Source organism: Balaenoptera acutorostrata, chromosome 18 (genome assembly GCF_949987535.1).
Source record: "Balaenoptera acutorostrata chromosome 18, mBalAcu1.1, whole genome shotgun sequence".
NCBI lineage: Eukaryota > Metazoa > Chordata > Mammalia > Artiodactyla > Balaenopteridae > Balaenoptera > Balaenoptera acutorostrata.
Window position 1 is genome coordinate 65,531,863 of NC_080081.1, and position 24,963 is coordinate 65,556,825.

General features: G+C 41.0%; 1 long non-coding RNA gene and 1 other non-coding gene across 3 annotated transcripts in view; one reads left to right on the forward strand and one right to left on the reverse strand.

The window, feature by feature from the left end:
- The window catches only part of LOC102998410 (uncharacterized), a 58,069-nt gene that overhangs the window by 22,243 nt on the left and 10,863 nt on the right, over nt 1–24,963 (reverse strand). The window lies entirely within an intron of this gene.
- Nucleotides 16,523–16,606, forward strand: LOC114235486 (small nucleolar RNA SNORA1). The gene has a single exon (XR_003621649.1). It is a non-coding gene; the product is annotated as a small nucleolar RNA SNORA1 (small nucleolar RNA).

Sequence of the window (24,963 nt, forward strand, 5' to 3'; positions counted from 1 at the left end):
CCTGTGGGATCTAGTTCTAGTTTAATTTAACAACAGATTAGACACTGGAAAATAGATCTAAAGAAATTCTCCACATGCAGCAGAGAGAATCAAAGAGAAAAGAAATATGAAAGAGAGGTAAAGATGAGTATAAGAAAGTAACATTTGTATAATCAGATTTCCAGAAGAGAAAAGAAGAAATGGGCCAGAGGCTCTCTTTGGGTAGTTTAAAAGAAAAATGATAATTTAATAACTGTTTGTTAAAGAAATAGGATCTCTATTTTTAAAATCTTCCCAGAAAGAAAACAATAAGCTCAGACCATTTCTCAGGAGAGTTTAAAATATTCAGAAAGCAAATAATCCTACAAATTATTCCAAAGCATTGAAAAAGAAGGAAAAAAATCCAACTCAGTTTCAAGAGATTAGAATAACAAAGATTAATCTCAATCATGACACATTTGAAAGATCCAAAATAGCAAACAAAATCCAGCAATAAATAGGAAAGAAAAGTTGATAATCTAGTTTATTCCAGGAATGCAAGAGTGGCTTGACAATGGAGAAAAAAATATATATATCACCTCAAAGGATATAGAAAAAATTGTTTGATAAAATTCAACAGTCATTTATAATTTAAAGAAACTAGAAAACTTCAAGTAGAACTTCTTTAACCTGGTAAATGGCATTGACAAAAAACTTATAGCAAACATCTTTCTGGTGAATCATTAAACCATTTCCTTTAAGATGATAAGACCACAATTTATTGTCAATATTATACTGGAGGCCTAGACGGTGCAGTGTAGCAAGAAGAAGAAATATAAAGCTATTAGAATGGGAAATTCTAACTACCTTACCACCCAAAGATAATCTCCAATGAATCACATCCTCTCTTTGAGTGTAGGCAGAACCCGAGACTTGCTTCTAGCAAGTGTCAGTAGAATATGGCAAAGATGATGGGTGTAGGCATTCCCTTGACTGGATTATGTTCTGTGGCAAAAGTGACAGAATTAGTCACTCTTATGATTACATTGTTATGTAGGACTCTTAGTGACTAGATGAGTATGCTACTGGCTTTGAAATAGTGAACTGTCATGTGAGAAGGCCTGTGAATCGGCCACATGGCAAGGAACTGTGGGAGTTACTAGAAGCTGAGAGCAACCCCCAGTTGACAGCAACAAAATGGGGACCTCAGTTCTACAGCCTCAAATAACTGAATTCTGCCAGCAGCCATGTGATCTTGGAAGAAGGTCCTAAGCTCTAAAAAGGACCACAGCCTGGCTGACACATTAATTGAAGCCTTGTGAGGCCCTGAGCAGGGGACCCAGCTAAGTGAGCCACAGAAACATGGGGATAATAAGTGTATGTTCTTTTAAGCCACTAAGTTTGATGTAATTTATTACGCACAGATAGATACTTAATATAAAAAGAAACAAATCATCATTAGTAAGAGCCTGTGATTATGTAGAAAACAAAAGAATCTAAATTACAATTAATAGGCTAGTTTAGCAAGTTTGCAGTTGCATGTCTATATACCAGCAACAAACAGATAAAATACAATTTATAAGATACCATTTATAGTACCATTGAAAACTATAAATGAATAAGATCTTTATGAAGAAAACATTTTAAAACTTTAATAAAACAGTAATAAAATTTTAAAAATAAGGAAGCAAATGGATAAGAAGTTCATGGGTAAGCTATTTATCTATATAGCTTTAATGCAGTTTCATTCAAAATCCCAACAAGGTTTTTCACAGAACTTCACACATTTAAGTTAAACTTAACAGAGGGAAGCAAATAACTAAGAAGAATCAAAATACTCTTGAAAAAGAAGACAAGGTCAGGTAAGGAACTTGCCTTAACTTTTAAGCTATCAAGACTTTCCCTGGTGGTCCAGGGGTTAAGAATCCTCCTTCCAATGCAGGGGATGTGGGTTTGATCCCTAGTTGGGGAACTAAGATCGCACATGCCACGGGGCAACTAAGCCCTTGCGCGGCAACTACTGAGCATGCATGCTCTAGAGCCCACGCTCCACAACTACTGAGCCCGCGCACTCTGGAGCCCGCGCACCACAACTAGAGAGAAGCCTGCACGCTGTAACGAAGGTACCCGTGTGCCGCAACTAAGACCCGATGTGGCCAAATAAATATTTTTTAAAAAGACTTACTATAAAGCTGTGATAATTAGCAGGATATTATACACAGAGATAGTTAAATAGACTGATGGAACAGAATAGAGAACACAGAAATAGGCCCATTAGTATATGGAAACTTGATACATGACAAAGTTGGCATTGCAGATCAATGGGAAGAGTGGATATTCAATGAATGGTGTTAGGACAATTGGTTATACACACGAAGGAAAAAAAGTGGATTCTCTACTCATATTAAAAAAAAATCCAATTCAATTGAATTTGATACTTAAATGAGATAAAACTATAAATATTTAAAACGAAAATACAAAAGAATATCTTTATGGCTCTAATGTAGGCAAGGATTTAAAATATCAAAGCACAATCTCTAAGAAAAAGATAAATAAATTTGGCTATGTTAAAATTTAGAAATTTTAATCAAAAAAGACACCACCAAGAGTGAAAAGACAAGTGTCCAACATGAAGATAAATGCTTCAATACAATCACCAAATGAGTAGTATGTAGAGTATACAAAGAACTCCTAAAAATCAAGTAGACGAAAACACAAAAGAATATGGTCAAAATATATAAACAGGCATTTCATAGAAGAAATAATATAAGTGGCTAATATATGAAAGAATGTGAGGAAAATGCAAATGAAAACCATATTGAGAAAACACTAATTCGAAAAGATACATGCACTCCAATGTTCATAGCAGCATTATTTATGATTGCCAAGGTATGGAAGCAACCCAAGTGTCCATCAACAGATGAGTGGATAAAGATGTGGTATATATACACAATGGAATACTACTCAGCCATAAAAAAGAATGAAATTTTGCCATTTGCAGCAACATGGATGGACTTAGAGGGTATTATGCTAAGTGAAATAAGTCAGAGAAAGACAAATGCTGTAGGATGTCACTTATATGTGGAATCTAAAAAATACAACAAACTAGTGAATAAAACAAAAAAGCAGCAGACTCACAGATACGGAGAACAAACTAGTGGTTACTAGTGGGGAGAGGGAAGGGGGGAGGGGCAACATAGGGATGGGGGGAAAGGCTATTATGGGATTACATGAAATTGTGTGTGAAACTTTTGAAAATTTTAAAGCACTATAGAATTTAAAGAACCTTCCAGTTAAAAAATTTTTTTAAAAACCCATATTGAGATAACATTTGTGTATTCTTTAGATGGGTGAAAAATCAAAAGATAGGCAATATCACTCATATGTTGAGGTTGGTGGGAGTGTAAATTGGCAAACACTCTTGGAATTACATAATTATATATTTATAATATATATTACATACATATATAGTATGTAAATATTAATATATAACACATGAAACATTTAGTTATCTTTTAATAATTATATGTAAATACATAGTATAAACATCTATCATATGTGTGTGTGTGTGTGTGTATATATATATATGTATATTTATATAAACTGTGAACAATGCTTCTGGAGTATATACCTAAAGAAACCCTTGCAGATAAGTGCTGGGAGGCATTTACAAAAATGTTCAAAGTAGTAAAAATTGGGGAGAAAGTACCCATTGCCTGGAGAACTAATAAATAAATTGTGGTTTATTCAGGCAATGGAACTCTAAACAGAAGCAAAAATGATTAAAATAGGGCTATACACATCAATACAGACGAATTTCAGACGTTGAGTGAAAAATAAGTTGCAGAAGAATATATGCAATAGACTCCCATTTACAATTCTGAATATATTGCAGAGCAATAAATGTGATTATAACAAAGATCACAGGAATGATAAACACAATACTGTAACTCAGGAAGCCAAGGGAGAAGGGCTGTGGCGTTGAGAAGGGACACCCAAGGAGCCTAAACGGCACTAACATTCTATTTCCCAAGTTGGATGGTAGGTTCACAGGTGATCATTTTATTATCATGCTTTAAAAATTATATTACAGGGATTTCCCTGGTGGCGCAGTGGTTAAAAATCTGCCTGCCAATGCAGGGGACACGGATTCAATCCCTGGTCTGGGAAGATCCCACATGCCACGGAGCAACTAAGCCCATGCGCCACAACTGCTGAGCCTGCGCTCTAGAGCCCGTGAACCACAACTACTGAGCCCACGTGCCACAACTACTGAAGCCCGCACGCCTAGAGCCCGTGTTCCACAACAGGAGAAGCCACCACAGTGAGAAGCCCGCGCACTGCAACGAAGAGTAGCCCCCACTCACTGCAACTAGAGAAAGCCCGCGCACAGCAACAACGACCCAACGCAGCCAAAAATAAATAAATAAATAAAAATTATATTACAGATATCCCTTTGTATGTAACAACATTTCATGATATTTTAAGGAATGAATGGAAGTGGGTGTATAACTGGAAGATATGCAGAATCTGGCCATAGTTTTGAAGGATTGTCATACCTTCACAGTTGAGACCATGACATTAAAAACATCCTTTCTTTGTCCATTTACACACTTAATTCTATCTACTATCCTTAGATTCTAGGTCCTATGGTCTATGTGTGTAATGAAGATACTCCAACCATTTGAAAAAAGAATGCTCTGTTCTCAAGCCAAATAGAGGACCACCTACCATTTCGGGAAGAAGCACATGTTAGCCAAGGTGCAGGAAAGCTGGAAGGGTGTAGCTCGGTGGCTGAGGGCAGTAGAGGTGGTTGCTCCCTGCGTGCCAGTCTATGAGTAATTACTGTCATCAGCATCGTGGCTGAGATCATCACAGGCACCACTGAGGTGGTAGGTTCCTCTTGGCTGACTGGCCTGGTGCTGTGTGCTTCACACATATTACATCACTGAGTTTTGGAATATTCTCTAAGGTATGTAATATTCCCATTTACAGGAATTTAATAAATTTCCCAAGGTTGCAAATAAGTGGTACAGCCAGGATTTAAACCCTAGATCAACAACTCCAAAATCCAAGTATTTCTTTTTTCCAATGCCCCTCAAGAAGAGATTTGAGGGCAATTACATGGATACTCTGGAGTAAAGGGAAAAGGAATTTCTTCATTTGGGTTCAGTAAAATATTCTAACGGGGGACTTCCCTGCTGGCGCAGTGGTTAAGAATCTGCCTGCCAATGCAGGGGACACGGGTTCAAGCCCTGGTCTGGGAAGATCCCACATGCCGCGGAGCAACTGGGCCCGTGAGCCACAATTACTGAGCCTGCGCATCTGGAGCCTGTGCTCCGCAACAAGAGAGGCCGCAATAGTGAGAGGCCCGCGCACTGCGATGAAGAGTGGCCCCCACTTGCCACAACTAGAGAAAGCCCTCGCACAGAAACGAAGACCCAACACAGCCATAAATAAATAAATAAATATTTTTAAAAAAAATATATTCTAACGGGATCATCGCAAACATAGGAACTTTGAAGTGGTAGTTAATGTTTAGATGAAAAATCATTAAAGAGTGGAATAACAATGTAATAACTCAGAGTTGTGGGGGGCTAATTCAGTAGGGCTATTTGGGAAAAAATTAAAGGCAGAAAGGTCAGTGGGGCAAATGTCAAAGTGGCCACAATGAAAAAAGAATTTTTAAAGGGATGGTAAGTGAGAAACAAACAGAAGAGAAGTCATTTTTCCAGTGTCATTATGGGCAAAAAGAAAATTGTTCTTTTATCTAGAAATCCCACTCCTGGACATATATCTGGAGAAAACCATAATTCAAAAAGATACATGGGGACTTCCCTGGTGGCATAGTGGTTAAGAATCCACCTGCCAATGCAGGGGACATGGGTTCGAGCCCTGGTCTGGGAAGATCCCACATGCCGCGGAGCAACTAAGCCCGTGCGCCACAACTACTGAAGCCTGCACACCTAGAGCCTATGCTCCACAACAAGAGAAGCCACCACAAAGAGAAGCCTGTGTACCATGATGAAGAGTAGCCCCTGCTTGCCACAACTAGAGAAAGCCTGAGCGCAGCAACAAAGACCCAATGCAGCCAAATAAATACATAAATAAATTTATAAAAAAAAAAAGATGCATGCATCCCAGTGTTCATGGCAGCACTATGTACAATAGCCAAGACATGGAAGCAACCTAAATGTCCATTGACAGATGAATGGATAAAGAAGATGTGGTATATATATCTCTCTATAAATATATAGTTAGATAGATATAGATATAATGGAGTATTACTCAGCAATTAAAAAGAATGGAATAATGCCATTTGCAGCAACATGGATGGACCTAGAGATTATCATTCTAAGCAAGGTAAGTCAGAAAGAGAAAGACAAATACCATATGATATCACTTACATGTGGAATCTAAAATACGAAACAAATGAACATATCTACGAAATAGAAACAGACTCACAGACACAGAGAACAGACTTGTGGTCGCCAACGGGAAGGGGGGTGGGGGAGGGAAGGATTGGGAGTTTGGGATTAGCAGATGCCAACTAGTACATATAGGATGGATAAACAACAAGGTCCTCCTGTATAGCACAGGGAACTATATTCAGTATCCTGTGATAACTGAGTCACTTTGCCGTACAGCAGAAATTAATACAACATTGTAAATCAACTATACTTCAATAAAATTAAGAAAAAAAAGAAAAGTATTCTTTTAGGCTCTAGGTCAGCTTGTAATAATCCAGAGATTGGTGGTTTAGGCCACCAATGTCTGACTTTGAGTCAATGTCTATTCCCTATACCATCAGCAAGAGGGATCAGGAAAAGAAAGGGGAGGAAAGAGTCAGGGGTGCCATCCTTGTGGCTGCCGAACGATGCTTCTGCGGGAAAGGAATTTGAAACGTGGTCCTGAAATGAAGCTTCTGATTTGGATGGATTGAATTTCACCATGTGAATATAACTCACTGCTATTCATTAGTGTGTAAAATCAAGAGATTTAAATGAGATTAAGATCTTTATTAAACTTTCTGAGATATTAAAAATTAAGAACCCAATTACCTCTGCCACATACATTAACTTTGGTTAATGTCTTGACATACTGAGCTACAAACTGGCATTTACAGTCTTTGGTCACTTCTACACCAAAACTTTTAGCCTAACTTGGAGGTGGAGGTCAAGCCAGTAGGAGTCAGGAATTATGAATATGAAGCACAGAATTCCCCAACTGAGAAAGACAAATATCTTTTACTAATTCACTCATTTCATAGGTGTGGAAAATGGAGGCCCAGAGGGAGTAACTTGCCAGTGATTTCATAGTTCATTTATGACAGAGCTGAGAACCCCAGATTCAGATCAGGGACCCTTCCTACTTCTCTTTTACATTAATTGGTAGCTTAAGCTGGTAAGAATTATTTTCTGAATGAACAACAGGGAGCTCCATAAACTCAAAGATGAAAGAAGAGAAAGAGAATGCAAATTGTTTTTAAAACGTTTCAGCATTCTGTGAAACCACATGGTTTCAGTGAAGAGCAGTTCAGTATTAGGGGAAATTCTGAATAATATTCAAATCCTCAGCATAGCTATGACCAGGAGGATGTGGTTTTTAATGTGTGTCATGAAAATCACGCTTCAGATGAAGCTTATTTTATTTTTAATTAACGTTTTTATTTTTGAAATAATTTTAGACTTACAGAAAAGTTACAAAAATAATAGGAGTCTATGTATACCCTTCACCCAGCACCCCCTAATGTTAACTTACACAGCCATAGTTCAATGATCAAAATCCGAAAATTGACATTGATACAATACTATCAATAAATTACTGCTGAGGGCCCAGGTTCGATCCCTGGTCAGGGAACTAAGATCCCACAAGCCACGTGCTGTGGCCAAAAAAAAAAAACCGAAATGAAACAAAAAGCATAGAAACCAAGATGTGTGCACAAAGGGGAAGCTTATTATTTGATGATTATAAAGCTTATGTATCAGAAAATTTACCAATATAGGATCACGCAGCATCTCCAGTAATAATTCTGAAGCAGAGCAGCCAATTATATATGGGTTAACTTTAAACATGGTTTAAAATGCTCCGTTTGCAGCAAGATGTGCGTTAGGCATGAATGCCATTTATATCAAAGTTGAGAAAGTGCTTTTCCTTCCTAAGATGTTCCTTCATTCTTTAGCAGAAATTTTAATTTTCTTTTTTTTTCGGTCTCTATCCTTCTATCTATAATGTCAAACTAATTACATCTTATCTTAAATAATAGAATGATAAATGTTCAATCTCATTAATAATCAAAGATATGCAAAGTTAGCAATGAGACTGCAGCCATCTTATGAAAATATTAACAAATATTGAAAAGCTTAGTAAGATCCAATATTGTTAAGAGTGTGAGAAAGCAGGTTCTCTAGGGCACCTTTTTGAGAGCTATCGGTAGTATTGATTGAAACATTAAATGTGCATTTGTCTTAGCAATTTCACTTCTAGAAATGGATCTATCAGAGACGTAGGTACAAGTATAAGAAGCTGTGTGTGTGCGTATGTGTGTGTGAGACTGCATTGCTGGTAATTATGAAAAACTAGAGACAACTTAAATGTCCATCAGAGATGGCTGGTTAGATGCTCGACATTGCTAATTATTAGAGAAATGCAAACCAAAACTACAATGAGGTATCACCTCACACTGGTCAGAATGGCCATCATCAAAAAGTCTGCAAATAAATGCTGGAGAGGGTGTAGAGAAAAGGGAACCCTCCTACACTGTTGGTGGGAAGGTAAATTGGTACAACCACTATGGAGAACGGTATGGAGGTTCCTTAAAAGACTAAAAATAGAACTACCATATGATCCATCAACCCCGCTCCTGGGCATATATCCAGAGAAAACCATAATTCAAAAAGATGCATGCACCCCAATGTTCATTGCAGCAGTATTTACAATAGCCAAGACATGGAAGCAACCTAAATGTCCATCAACAGATGAATGGATAAAGAAGATGTGGTGTATATATATATATATATATATATATATATCAATCAATAAACACATATACACACACACACAATGGAATATTACTCAGCCATAAAAAAGAATGAAATAATGCCTTTTGCAGCAATATGGTTGGACCTAGAGATTATCATATTAAGTGAGGTAAGCCAGACAAAGACAAATATCACATGTTATCGCTTACATGTGGAATCTAAAACTATAAAAATGATACAAATAAACTTACATGTAAAACAGAAATAAACCCACAGACATAGAAAACAAACTTATGGTTACCAAAGGGGAAAGAGGGGAAAGGATAAATTAGGAGTCTGGGATTAACATATACACACTACTATATATAAAATAGATAACTAATAAGGACCTACTGTATAGCACAGGGAACTCTACTCAATATTTTGTAATAACCTATTAGGGCAAAGAATCTTAAAAAGAATAGATATATACATATATGTATAACTGAATCACTTTGCTGAAACTAACACAACATTGTAAATCAGCTATACTTCAATTAAAAAAATTTTTAAAAGAAGAGAGGGTTGGTTAAATACTGTATTGTGCACATAGGGGAGAGTCACAAAGAAGTGATGTTTAAGTTGTGAACTAAAGGATCAATAGGCATAAGCTCTGTGTGTATGTGTGTGGTGTTGGGAGTGAGGAGAAGAAGCTGTAGTACATAGGGTGGCCTTGAGGCAGGAAAGAAAATGGTGTGTTTAAGACTTGGAGACTAAGAGAGAGTGATCGGGAGAGTTCCTCAAGAAGGGGCTGGAGAAGGAGGTGGGCATGGATGGTATAGAGCCTTGACAGGCATGTGGGCCTCCGTGTGGTGGATACAGCTTATCCTGAGGTTTTTCACAGCTCAGCCTACAGATCCTCCATTGTGGAGCACAGGCTCGGATCCAAGTTCACTTTGACCTCAAGTCACTCACTTATTTCGTGCATAACTGCTTCCAGAGGCCTCCTCTGCCCCTCCTTATACACCAGGCTTTCCTCCATCATTGCACCTGCCATACTGAATAGCCATCATCTATTTGTGTGTCAGTCTCCCCGTCTTCACTGTGAGCTCCCTGAAGCTTAGTTATCCTTGTATCTCCATGTCTAGCACAGATTGACACGCAATAAATAGCTGTTGAATTAATAAAGTAATTCAACTGACCACCCACCACGGGGTCTTAACCTGGCGTCTAGGGTCTCACTGGGGGAGGAGTTATATATGTAGATAGAATTCAGGGTTGGGGAGTGTCTGTGAACTTAGGGGAAAAAAATTTACTCCCTTATTTCCATCTGCCTCTAACTGAAAATTAGCATTTCTTTCAATTATGAATGTATACAACAAAACACAGTAGTAATAGTAGTATTAAGACTCTGTCACCCATAGAATTCACAGCTATTTTCATATCACATTAGAGTTGTTGCAGATATCTCAAAATATAATTTACGCTCATTACCGCTTCAAAGTTACAGTAATTATTAGACCTGCCACTAGATCTTGTTATTTAATGTGTCGAAAAAGAGTAACTCATTATATCACATTAAAAATATTTTGATAACTGTATTTCAACATAACTGTCTTCCTTCATAGTCCTATATATTTTATTTTATGCATCTAAAAACATTACTCTGAGAGGAAGTCCACAGGTTTCTTTTTTTTTTTTTTGGCCACCCTGAGAGGCTTGTTGGGGATCTTAGTTCCCCAACTGGGGATCGAACCCGGGGCCCGGACAGTGAGAGCACCGAGTCCTAACGACTGGACCTCCAGGGAATTCCCCCACAGGTTTCTTCAAGAGTTCACAACCAGGGAATTCCCTGCCAGTCCAGTGGTTGGGACTCTGCTCTCACTGCTGAGGGCCCAAATTCAATCCCTGATTAGGGAACTAAAATCCCACAAGCTGTGTGGTGAAGCCAAAAAAAAAAAGAGCTCACAACCAGGTGGTTAAGAGCCCTGCCCCTAGAGTACAGCATATACAAACGTGTATACCACACTCTCTGTGATGAAGTATTGCAAATTGAAAGTGTCACAACCCAACTCCCTTTCTGTCAAACAGGTATCACCTTTTCCTCTCCCATCCCCAGCTCAGGCCATTCTGGTCTCCTTCTGCCCTCTCACTTGAACAAACCACTTGTGCTCAAGCTCTCAATTCTCATTTCTGTAAGAACAACGATTAAATATGAACACCTAGCCTGACCTCTCTCTGGGCCCTAATCATATATAAACAATTGTCTCTATTTCTTGTTGTGTGTCCAACATTATCTCAAGTTCTCCATCTTTCTCCACGAATAACCTCTATTTTCTAATACTGTATCTCCCCTCTGGTCAGATAACAAAACCCATGAATTCCAGACTTTGAGTTCCACAGCGTTAGGTTGTCTGTAGGGTGATTTACTTTTAAAATACTTTAGTATTAACAGTGTGATGTAGTATACCTGAAACAAACACAACATTGTACATCAACTAAACTCCAATAAAAATTTAAAACAAAACAGTGTGATGTGTGTGTGTATAAATTAACTTTAATCCATAACCTAGAGGCTGCTCACATTTGAAGTACACTAATTAGGAACCCACACTCTAGAGGGGATTAGTTAACATTTGAAGTACCCTCATCAGAAATTCATTCTCTAGAGGCAGTTACTCAAGCACTTCAAATCCATGATTGATTTACAAACGAAATGATATGATGTCAGGGATTTGCTTCAAAAGAATCTAGGAGGAGGAGCAAATAGGAAGGGATATGGACGAAACAATGTTGACCACAAATTGGTAATTGTTGAAACTGGGTGATGAGTAATATGAGGAGTTTATTAACATCTCCTGTATTTTGTATACATTTGAAGCTTTCCATAATAAAAAGTTTTGACATTTGTCATAATTGCAATCTATACCAGAGTTTCTGTCTAAAGATAACAGACTGAACTCCTGCCATCTACCTTCCCTCCTGAAACCTCACTAAAGTGACAGGAAAGAGATTTCTTTTTTTAAGTCATAAGCATGTAAAGTTGGAAAGAATAGAGAAAAGGTGAAAAGATTTTGGAGGCTGGATAGACAATGGGTGAGTGATAAGGGATTAGCAGACCAAGAAAATGGGAACAACCTGTTTTACTCTATAGAACTCCCCCGCCCCCGGCAAGATCAGTAATTGATTACACCACATTCCTCTGCAAGTGAGGGCAGAAGGTGGTAGGTATAACAAAATAAGAAAGACTGATTGAAAATCTATTAGGAAGCAGCTAGGTACAATGTATGAAATAAATAAGCAACAAGATATATTATACAGCACAGAGAAATATTCCCATTGTTCTGTAATAACTTTAAATGGAGCACAATGTATAAAAATATTGACTCACTATGCTACACACCTGAAACTAATATAATATTGCTAATCAACTATACTTCAATTAAAAAAAAAAAAAAGCAGCAGCTAGGTGCCTATATCACCTGCCCCTACTCTGGCAAAAGACTGGAGATTTGTTCCACAGAAGGTAAAACAGAAGTTTTGAACTGAAGATAAGATGTACTGGTAAGAGGTATGGAATATTACTCAGCCATAAAAAGAAAAGAAATTGAGTTATTTGTAGTGAGGTGGATGGACCTAGAGTCTGTCATACAGAGTGAAGTAAGTCAGAAAGAGAAAAACAAATACTGTATGTTAACACATATATATGGAATCTAAAAAAAAAAAATGGTCATGAAGAACCTAGGGGCAGGACGGGAATAAAGACGCAGACATAGAGAATGGACTTGAGGACACAGGGAGGGCGAAGGGCAAGCTGGGACGAAGTGAGAGAGTGGCATGGACATACATACATTACCAAATGTAAAATAGATAGCTAGTGGGAAGCAGCCGCATAGCACAGGGAGATCAGCTCGGTGCTTTGTGACCACCTAGAGGGGTGGGATAGGGAGGGTGGGAGGGAGACGCAGGAGGGAGGGGATACGGTGTTATGTATGCATACAGCTGATTCACTTTGTTGTACAGCAGAAACTAACACAGCAATGTAAAGCAATTATACTCCAATAAAGATGTTAAAAAAAAAGAGGTACTGTTCTTCCAATAGAAGGATTAAATAAAAACCTTCTAAGTATCTAAATCCCTTTTTTTTTTTAACATCTTTATTGGAGTATAATTGCTTTACAATGGTGTATTAGTTTCTGCTGTACAACAAAGTGAATCAGCTATACGTATACACACATCCCCATATCTCCTCCCTCCTACGTCTCCCTCCCACCCTCCCTGTCCCACCCCTCTAGGTGGTCACAGAGCACCGAGCTGATCTCCCTGTGCTATGCAGCTGCTTCCTCTCCACTCAAGATACTGACGTGCATCGGCGCCATCAATTTCACCTTCTTGAAGAAGTCTTGCCTGGGAGCTTTTCACCTGCTCTGGACTGGTTGTCCTCTGCACATAGTGAACAGCTATCATCCTGGGGTCTCTTGTTACGTCTTCTTAAGGATACCTCTCTCCTAGGTTGGTTATATTTCTTCTTGTAGGCCAAGTCTTCCTCTTTCTTAGTTTACTTAACCTTTTGGTAAGCACATCCTCCAACAGCTCCTGCTATAATACGCTGCGTAGCAACCAACCACAAAACCTCAAGTGGGCATCTATCCTTCAGCCTGGGGACTAGGTTCAGCAGGCCTTCCTTTAACTAGTAATGCTGATTGGTTATAAGAATCACCTGGGATGCTTATTAAAAACACAGACTCCTGGGACCCACCCCAGACTTTCTGATCAGGGTCTCCAAGGCAGGGACCTGGACATTTGTATAACAAATTCTGTCATCTTGCAAGTATGAGAAACACTGCTGTAGATGTTGGTTCTATAAACCCAGGTCTTCAAAATTGGCCCCAGGCAGGCATATTGGAGCCAGCTGGGGAGACTGATAAAAATACAAATGCTGCTAATTCAGTCCCAAGATTCTGATTTCAGAGACTCTGGGGTGAGTCTTGGGAATCTGAGGTTTTTAACAATCCTCCCTCCCCAAGTTGATTCTGAAAGACAGCCAGGAGCCAGGGGGCCAACGCTTTACTAGATAGTGTGTCCAGTTATACCTTTCATCATATTCCACTGATTTTGACCTTTACTGTGTTCAAGATATTCCCTGCTATTTACAAAACCACTGCGGGAGAGAAAGGTAAATCAGTTATGATCGCTAGCTATAGCAGCTTCAGTCTTGAGTGAGAGACAGGTATACAATTAGCTATAAGACAGTGCTAATCAGTGATCAGTATATTTAAACCCAATCAGATTAGATATCCTTCCAATTGTCCCACACATTTATTGAGCGCCTATTTTGTGCTAGGTACTATGTAGGTTGAACACTTGACACTCCTCCAAATCTATACATGAATTTTGGAAACATGGGCTGATTTTTTGGTGGTTTAATTGCAAAGCAATCTGAATCTGATGGTTTCTGGTTCTGATATTGTGTCCTCTGCTTTTGGAAAATCACTTTACCATCTGTCATCTCTCTCTCTCTCTCTCTTTTACTTGCTGGTGATATATGAAAATCTCAAGGCAGTTACTTACAATTCTATATAAACTCATTATGGAATGTTACAGCCCCACTCAGAGGATACCTGAAAATGTGTGTCAGGAAGATAGTTTTTGCTTTTTGGTTGTCACCATGACTCTTAGGGGAGGGTGGTGCTACAGGTGTTTGGTGACTGGAGGCCAGGAATGCTAAATATCTTGTAATACACGGGACAGTCCTGCCCCAAATGTTAATATTGTCCCTGTTGAGAAACACTGGAAGTATATTTCTGTCAGTAAGTATTGGGTTGAACTACGTGGAACTGCTGTTTACGTAGGTCAAGAATAGTCAAATAGTGACCACGTTATGTGGCTCAACCTACTACTTGTGCAGCTATTCAGAGCAGCCCTAGGGATCTAATCTGATTTGGGCAAAGAAGACCAAGAGGCCGATTTGGTTACAGGAGCAAATATGGAATTGGTGTTCCCAGAGCTGTGGATCTGTCAAGGCCTGATGACCAAAATTGTCCCCAGGACCTGCTGGGGACAAGTATAGGGTGAAAGGTTGACCCTGTCTCTCTGTATTTTAATTTAGAATGTAAACGTCCTTTCATTAATGCCCCTTTGGGTCTTCCGGGTTCCTAACTCTCCCCCAGCCAGTAGCAAGTCCACTGTCTGGTACCATGTATCATATGCAACACAATCTGTTACGGATTGAATGTCAGTGTCCCCCTAAATTCATACGTTGAAACCCTACGCTGCTGGGATGCTATTAGGAGGCAGGGCTTTTGGCAGGTGATTGGGATTAGACAAAGTCATGAGGGTGGAGCCCTCATGAATGGGATTAGTTCTCGTAAAAGAGTCACAAAAGAGCTTGTCCTCTGCTCTCTGCCATGTGAGGAAATAGCAAGAAGTCAGCAGTCTACGACGTGGAAAAGGCACCCTGATCTCGGACTTCCAGCCTCCTGAACCGTGAGAACAAATTTCTGTTGTTTATAAGGTACTCAGTCTATGGTATTTCTGTCACAGCAGCCCGAATGGACTAAGACAGATTCTAACAATTTTTAAAAAGTTGGAGTAGGAAGGAAATGTTGACTCTATTGCTTCAAATGAGTAAGAGTTGGAAATTAATTGTGCGCAAGTTTGGAAGGCCTCCAGTATCATAAAGGTCCTGTGATAAAAGTGGATGTATTTTTCTTCAAGACAGCATAATGTCAAGAGATTCTTGGACTTGTCAATAAGACTATTTCTGGTCTGTTCTACTCTATTCTTACATTAGTCTGTCTATCTATCTACCATCTATCTATCTATCCATCCATCCATCAATCATCTATCATCTATTTACCCATCTATTATCTATTCATGTCCACTACATGCAGAGAGATAGATGTCTCTATTTGTATCTACTCACTATAGAGATACAGTAAGAGTAGTATGTGTGTGTGTGTGTGTGTGTGTGTGTGTGTTTAAGGATACAACAAATATTCTTCTTTTGGACTTCAGAGCCGGAAAATTAAATCCATCTTGCAAAGGGATGAGACTGGGAAAGTCTAACTGCTTTCATCATTGCTCCTCTTTGCTTACATTGCATTTACTGGGCTTTCTCAATTCAACCTCATAACCTCTTAGTGAAAAGGTCCACCACTGGCTCACAATAATATCTTTGTCTCTTAGTTTACATTCTTAAGAAGGATAAAAGCTTATGGATCCATTTGTCTCAGTTTGGGCAGAGTCTTAATCTTAATCCACATCATCAGCCCCTGATCACACTATGAATTGGTCCCTTTGGGTTAGGTGCCCTTTCTGGGTCTATTTAGGGATTGTGGAGGATGGGTGGAGTAAAGGTTAATTAGCATGCTAAACTGTCCCTTTGAAAGCTGTGGATGGAACAGTTTAACTTAAAAGTCAGGTGTAACAGGAAAATCACCACCTATATTCAATTCATAGCCCTAACTTCCCCATATCCTATCTGAGAGACTTTGGGCAAGTCACTCAATATTGTTGAGTTGTAGTTCCCTCATCTGTAAAATGGGTGTGAGCATATTTGTTCCACAAGTTTGCTGTGAGGAGTAAATGAGATACAAGGCGTGAGCAGAGTGGCTACGTGGAGACACAGGTTATGCTTCCATCGCAGTAATTTTATTGCAGTGGTGCCAATGAGACCTGAGACAGTTTTTGCTAGGCTCATGAGTGAAAATTGGGTATAACAAGACTTTTCAGTATTAGAAACGATTAAGGAATAATATATTTTAGATCATTTCCCAAAATAGCAATGTACTTCCTACAATTTAACTTCTAGGGCCTTAAAGTAAATTGCTTGGGGCTTCCCTGGTGGCGTAGTGGTTAAGGATCCGCCTGCCAATGCAGGGGACACGGGTTCGAGCCCTGGTCCGGGAAGATCCCACATGTCGCGGAGTAACTAAGCCCGTGCGCCACAACTACTGAGCCTGCGCTCTAAAGCCCACGAGCCACAGCTACTGAAGCCCACGCGCCACAACTACTGAAGCCCACCCGCCTAGAGCCCGCGCTCCGCAACAAGAGAAGCCACCGCAATGAGAAGCCCGGGCACTGCAATGAAGAGTAGCCCCCGCTCACCACAACTAGAGAAAGCCCGCGCGCAGCAATGAAGACCCAACGCAGCCAAAAATAAATTAAATAAATAAATAAAATAAAATAAATTTGTAAAAAAAAAAAGTAAATTGCTTGAAGAAATTGCTTTCCAAAGATTACAGGTGGGTAATTTTTGAAGTATGTCCACATTTAAGTATAGATCAAAGAAACTCATCTAAAAGAATTGTGGACTAAGTGACTCGACAACAGTGGCTTGAGCAGAAGTTCTTTTTAAAAGGGCTATCGGGAAGATTAAGAATCAAACTTTGGAGGATTGGCAGTGGAAGGAATCATAGCATGTGAAATTCCTCAAATAAAAATTTATTGACTTAAAAAAAAAGGAGTGAGCAGAACATTGAGCCTATACATGGCAGGCCCTCAACAAAGACTTCAATTAACATTCAGAAACAATGCTAAGTGTTTACAAACATTTAATCATCTTAATTCTCCAAACGAGTTCTACTATGTTTATGAAACCTGAATTTCCTGTTGGTCAAAAAGCTTATGAGTAGACTGTTGTCTTTAAGCACACCATGCTTTCTAGATGTAACATTTATAGAGGACCCATTAGATGCAAAGTTTAAGGAACACAATGTCAGCCATTCTGGAGTACAAAGTGAAAAGAAAATGCCTGAGGAAAATGACGAGTGACAGCATCTAATGTAAAACAATTGGACTAATAATTTGAAAGGAGAGCAATAAAATATTTAATCAAATGCAGAGTTGCCAAAAATCTGCCTTTCTGCCAATCCATCTTCTGCACTACTCCTGGGATGGTTTCTAGGCACTAGTTACTTCAGAAGCAAAGACTCACTCACTCAAACCCCCTTAAGGGAAAAAGGATTTGTGATAAGTCCACATGGACTTGACCTGGATCAGAGGCCCTTCTAGGAGCCAGCTCCTCTGCCTGGTCCTTCTTTCTTCCTTCCTTCCTTCCCTCCCTTCTTTCCTGCATTGGGTCTTTGTTGCCGCGCGTGGACTTTCTCTAGTTGCGGCGAGAGGGGGCTACTCTTCGTTGCAGTGCATGGGCTACTCATTGCAGTGGCTTCTCTTGTTGTGGAGCATGGGCTCTAGGCATGCGGGCTTCAGTAGGTGTGGCGTGAGGGCTCAGTAGTTGTGGCTCGCAGGCTGTAGAGCGCAGGCTCAGTAGTTGTGGTGCACGGGCTTAGTTACTCCGCGGCATGTGGGATCTTCCTGGACCAGGGCTTGAACTCGTGTCCCCTGCATTGGCAGGCGGATTCTTAACCACTGCGCCACCAGGGAAGCCCCTGTCTGCCCGGTTCTTATGGTCTGCATGCTCTTGCTACTGCTGTCCCTGCCTCCTCTCCCTACCAACGAGCCAACTTTGTCTCAACCCTGTATACTTAAACTTGGAAGGAGCCCATCTGGCTGGCTTAGTAACAACCATACTCCATATTGGCCAGAACCATCATTTTAGGCCACCTCATGATCCTGTCTGTGGATGGCTGGCCCTGGGATCAGAACCTCTGATCCTTTTTATTCAATCCTGGTCAACACTGCCCTAACCAGTGCAGGGCAGCTTCCCTGAGCGAGGGGCTGTAGGCAGGTCAGCTCCATCTAGGAGGAGAAGTTGGGTCTGGAAAGCACTGTGTCTACCCGACAGACATGCCCAGGGTACATATTTTTTTTAAGACAGAAATTGAGTCATGGTACCCCTTTCTCATCATCATTTGTTTTTAATTCTTAAATTCTTTGGGATTCCCACTTTTTTTTTTTTTGGCTGTACCATGCAGCTTGTGGGATCTTAGTTCCCCAACCAGGGATTGAACCCCGGGCCCACAGCAGAGAAAACTCCGAGTCCTAACCACTGGACAGCCAGAGCATTCCCCCAACCCATCACCTATTGTGGTGGTTTTCAATAAGCAATATTTAGGATGCTTCTTAGCCTTACCCATAACTACCAAATCAGTGGCATGAAGAACAGAGCTAAGAGGTTGCTTTTTTTTTTTTTTTTAAGCAAAGTTGCCAAAGTTCCCAAAATGTGCCTTGTTCATTTTCAGTGAACAAGGTTTAGCATGCTAACTGGCAGAGTTGAAATTCAATAAATGTTAAAGGAAAATATAACAGAATGACAAGGTTTTCTTAAACTATCCCGATATATGAAAACCTCCACCTACTTTCTTGTGCTAAAGATCTCCCCAAGTTCAGGTCAGTTTTCTTGATTCCCCTCACTTGAGGGACAGACAGCTCAGCCTCATCCAAGCTGAGCCGCCCAGGCCCCTTTCCCGCTCTCCATCCAGTTACAGGTGGAGAAGGGATCGAACCCCCAGATCTCTCCCTCAGTTCTACCATCTTTGCAAATATCTGCTCAGCACATTTGTAAGATCATTTTGTAATGTATAAGCACAGAGTGGGCTAAATCCAGATTCGGGGAGGAGGCGTCCCACTAATGAAAACATAATATACGGAGCAGAGTCTTGTGAGAAGAGAATAGCGGAGCACTTGGCATCTTCTGAAGCATCACTTTCCTGTCTTCCCCAAGAACAATGGGGTTGAATTCGCTTCTATGTGCATGATTAAAAGAGCTGAAAATAGATCACACAATTTCTCCAGGGTGATCTTGTTTTAAAACACAGTGTTGATAATGATCATCTTCTTTTTAAAAAGCCTCTCCCCACCCCAACCTACCCCCAAAAAGCCCTCCATAGCCCTGTACTGATGAAACGGCAAACATTATCCCTTTGTACCTTTCCATGTGCTCTTCTCCCTGTTTAGAGCACCACCACCCCTTCTCTGATTGGGAAACTCCTTACCATCCCTGAAAGACACAGCTCAGCACTTGGCTGCTGGGGATTTCTTCCCAGGCACTCGCTGCAGTGCGAGCCCCGGACTCCCCGCTTGCTCCCACGGGGCAGTGTGGCCCAGGGTCCATGCAGCAAACAACACTTAGATCACTGACACGGGTAGCCTGGCTCTATGACCAGCTGTGCCACTGTGCATCAATTACTTACTGCCTCTGTGCCTCAGTTTCCCCATCTGATAGCGATTGTAAAACTCAGTTCCTAGCCTATAGGGTTGTGCTATGTTGTATAATATAGTACTTAAGACAGCGCCTGACACATAATCAGCAGGAACTAAATGTTAGTTCTTATTCATAAACATTGTGTAAGGAAGCATCAGTGAGTATCTTGTTGAACAACTATGCAATCTTAGGTTTTCTCTAAGTTAGTGGTAAGAACTCAGCATAAAGAAAATCAGGGCAACTGCTTTTTATATCAGGGTTTCCAACTTTACCTACCTGTAGGGGTTGTGATTTCAAAACAAGAAGCCCTACATCCCCATTCAAGACTGGATAAGCCATAATGTGTTTGTAGGTGACAGTCCATTTTTATTCTTTTTTTGAGCTAGGTATTTTAGTTTAACTATGGAATGCAGATGAATATCAGCTCTTTCATAACAACGATCTGTATTTTAATAGGCTCGGTTATTTAAAAAAAAAAATTTGTCCTGTCCCTTCCCTTCCCCTAGAGCGTGAGCTGAGATGTAAAGTTGAGTTAAATTTATAATGTGCTTCTGACCTTATGAGAAATAGGCCCTGGAGACAGTTTTCAAGTTGTCTAGTTCCTGCGAAATTATAATGGGTAGGTTTGGTTTTAGAAGAACTGTCAGTTAAGGCAGCTTTTCTTCCCCTACAGTATGACTAATAATGGCAGTTATTAAAATTGAAGCTAAAATACCTAGAATTAAGATTTTGGCAGAACATACTGAGACATTCCATGGTTTTGGACATTTTAAGTATATGCCTTGATGAAATGTTCACTTCTCACTTAACAGATTTTAAAAGCAAGAGGTGGAAATAAGTGACAGAAATAAAAGTTATATGACAAATGTATCTTAAATGCTCCTCCAATGAATTTTAAAATTAAAAGTAGGATAAGGGAAAAAAGTCTGAGTGGAAGGTCAAGCCTAAAGGATTGAAAACAGCTTAGAAACTCCTTGAGGAGAGTATTTCGGGAAATTTAAATTTCCTGCGAAGCTTTGCTCTTTGTGAGGATCTAATACTTTGAGAGTGGTTTTCACTGTCAGGGCTAATCTTTCAAACCTGGCGCAAGATTATGAGTGGAAAGGTTTCACTTGGCCCAGTTTTGACACGAAGCTATCTCTAGTTTCCCTCTGGCTTTCAAAAACAGGCTTGCCCATCACTGACTGAAGTGGAAACCCCAAATCGCTGCATATCTTCCCCTCTTGGGCCCTTGGGACCTTTCAGCGCAGACCAGGCTCCAGTTGGCTGTGGAGCGTTCTTGGACGCCTGCTTACATTTTCTCCCCTTTAGTGTTGGCTACGAGTAGACAGAGAGCTCTAGGCCATATGGGCTCCCGCTGCCCTAGTTGGCTGCACATTCTACCCAAATACGATGAGAAAAAAATGGTTTCTAAGTGCAAATCGTTGTTCCAAAATTATTTTACTATCTAAAACAGGGCTTGATTTATCAGGGACAAAAATCTTTCTCCACATTTAATTCCTCATCACTCCAGTTCCAACTCTTACCCCCACTCCCCACCTCTTTGCCTTACTTCCTGTCCCCTCTAGTAGTTCTTCCGTCTCCTGATCTCTTATGGCATGGAGTGTTTGTCCTTTCTCCTTACTGGGATTTTGGATTTTATCATCATGGCTATTCAGCAATCTGCCTCCATAATTATTATCCATTGTTCATAAAAATCCAAAGCATAAATTTCCTTTAAAGATGGATCCATTCCCAAAGCCTACTTCCTCTCTTTTTCTGAAGTGAAACAAAGGTTCTATTTTAGACTAATAAGCAGCCTCAGAGAGGGTGTGAAGATCTAATGGAAATTCTCTCTTAACGAGTATATTTACTTATTAAATAAAAATGATCCAGTTCCCAAAATGAAACTGATAAAGGTTTTTTCACCCCAACTAAATACTGGATAGAGTGAAAGATATAAATTAATCAAGATGTTTAATGTTAAAATATGCCTATACAATGAACAATAATAAAAATGGTAGAGTATCTATTACTCTTAAGTATTTATATAGTATAAAAATTAGACAAATTTTAAAGGCTCATAAAAGACTCTCTCTTTTTTTCTTTTCTATCAGTTATCTTTTATTATCTTTTCTCTAAAAGGTAAGTGAACCTTTTTTGCAAATGGACCACTAATGTCACATACCAGTAGGGGGCACTAAAACACTGCTGTTAAACGTTATTAAAACACTTTTATCAGAGTGAAAACGGGTTTTTGGGCAACTTTTCTTTTGCCCCATCAGGTTAATTGGAAAATGATGGAGGAAGATGGCAAGGGAGAGAAACACAGTTCAATTAGAAGATCAAAGCTAATAAATCATATTGGCTAAGTTTGCAGAGAATCATTTTCTGTGTTTAAAAACTAACGTGAGGGCTTCCCTGGTGGCGCAGTGGTTGAGAATCTGCCTGCCAATGCAGGGGACACGGGTTCGAGCCCTGGCCTGGGAAGATCCCACATGCCACGGAGCAGCTGGGCCCGTGAGCCACGGCTGCTGAGCCTGCGCATCTGGAGCCTGTGCCCCGCGACGGGAGGGGCCGCGATAGAGAAAGGCCCGCGCACCGCGATGAAGAGCGGTCCCCGCACCGCGATGAAGAGTGGCCCCCGCTTGCCGCAACTGGAGAAAGCCCTCGCAGGAACCGAAGACCCAACACAGCCAAAAATAAAATAAATAAATAAATAAATAAGAAAATCCTTTAAAAAAAAAAAAAAAAAAAAACTAACGTGGACTTCCCTGGTGGCACAGTGGTTAAGAATCTGCCTGCCAGTGCAGGGGACACAGGTTCGAGCCCTGGTCTGGGAAGATCCCACACGCTGCGGAGCAAATAAGCCCGTGCGCCACAGCTACTGAGCCTGCGCTCTAGAGCCCGCAAGCCACAACTACTGAGCCCGTATGCCACAACTACTGAAGCCTGTGCGCCTAGAGCCCGTGCTCTGCAACAAGAGAAGCTACCTCAATGAGAAGCCCACGCACCGCGACGAAGAGTAGCCCTTGCTTGCCACTACGAAAGCCTGCATGCAGCAACGAAGACCCAACGCAGCCAAAAATAAATAAATAAATTTATTAAAAAAAAAAAAAACTAACGTGACAGCTGTGTAATATGTTTGGAATCAGTGAACTTCTCCTGGACACAAGACTTCATGCTGGCTCTCTGATGTCCCATAACAACTGTGGACAATTACGTATGGGGATCCCTCAAACGGAAAGAAATGGCAAAACTCAACTGCACGTGGTCTACTACGCCTTGTGATGGTCTAGGATATGTAACTTTAAAATCCTAGATTGTAATAGCTTTCAGTTGGATGGTAGTTTGGGCTTCGACCCTTCGGCCATTCACTTGAGGTGTGGCAAGAATATACCGTGGGGAACGGCTAGATGACATTCTCGGGTGTCGGGTGCCACACTGATCTGGTCAGTCTGGACCACTGGGCTCCCTGCTGTTTACTGGCAGGGACAACCCACGTCATGCGGTGAATGAACATCTGGTCCTAAAAAAAGTGAGTGCTCTGGGGCTTCCTGGTGGCGCAGTGGTTAAGAATCCGGGTTCGATCCCTGGTCCGGGAAGATCCCACGTGCCACAGAGCAACTAAGCCCGTGCACCACAACTACTGAGCCTGCGCTCTAGAGCCCTTGAACTACAGCTACTGAGCCCGTGTGTTGCAACTACTGAAGCCCACGTGCTGCAACTACTGAAGCCCACGTGCCTAGAGCCCGTGCTCCACAACAAGAGAAGCCACCGCAATGAGAAGCCCGTGCACCGCAACGGAGAGTAGCCCCCGCTCGCCACAACTAGAGAAAGCCCGCGCGCAGCAGCGAAGACCCAACACAGCCATAAATAAATAAATAAATAAATAAATAAATAAATAAATTTAATTAAATTTTGTTTTTAAAAAAGTGAGTGCTCTGCTTCTTGGATTGTTTATTTCCGTGAGAGGGAAAAGCAAGCCCGTGCATGTGCCTTTGGCTATGCTGCACAGCTAGAGATTGTGCACTGAATTTAGCCCGGCCTGCGGCATTCTGGTCATTTATTTTGCAAAGTTTAGTAGTATGGAAAGAAACCAGCAGCACAGGGGGAGAAAATTCCTATGGCTCTGAACATGTTAAGATGGCTATCAAATACAGGGCCCAGCCCAGCTAGTCTCCAGTGGGGTAGGCTTGCGCTCTGTCCCTGCCAAGATGTTAAAAGCTCCCTGGGCAACGTAATTCGGCTGCGCGGGGCACGAGATGAGGGTTTAGATCCAGACGCGGGAGCAGCTGCGGTAATGTGAGCTGAGAGGAATGCAAGCGTGTGTGGGGAGTGTCGATTTCAAAAGCAGGTTCTCTGAAGAGTGTTTCCCTGCCCATCGAGAGGCCCGGGGTTAACCTTATGACGAGGAAGGGAAATAACGAAATGTTGTCATCAGCCCAAGCAGGTGGACGGCAGAGGCGTGGACAACGCGGATGAGACCGAGTCTGAGAGATGGGGGTGACCGACTGACAACTCACATTGTCAGCTGTGATTCCAAAAGGCCCAGGCCTGCAAGGGAACCACAGAGGTTATGTGGAATGGCCAGTATCTGCAATCTGGGTGGACCGGATCCAGTCGGGACATCTGAGGCTGGTCTCAGGAAAGGCTGGTCTGGCATTAGGGTGCCTTCAGCCACGTGGGCCTGGAGGGGTTGGGGGGTGGTGGTGGGAGCTTGAATGCACTTTGGGTAGCTGGGTGTGGGAGGGAGGGACCTCATGCGGGTTCTGTAGGCTCCTGAGGGGACCACCAGAGGATCTGGTCTACCCTTGCTTTATTTAATAGGCTGGCCCTTCCCATTCTTTCAACGAGCCGCACACAAAAATGCCTTTCATCCAAAGGCTGCTTTTCCTAAATGTGATATTTCTAAGGGCTCTCCAGAAGCCTAGGGAAGGTGGGAGAGAAGACCTCCAG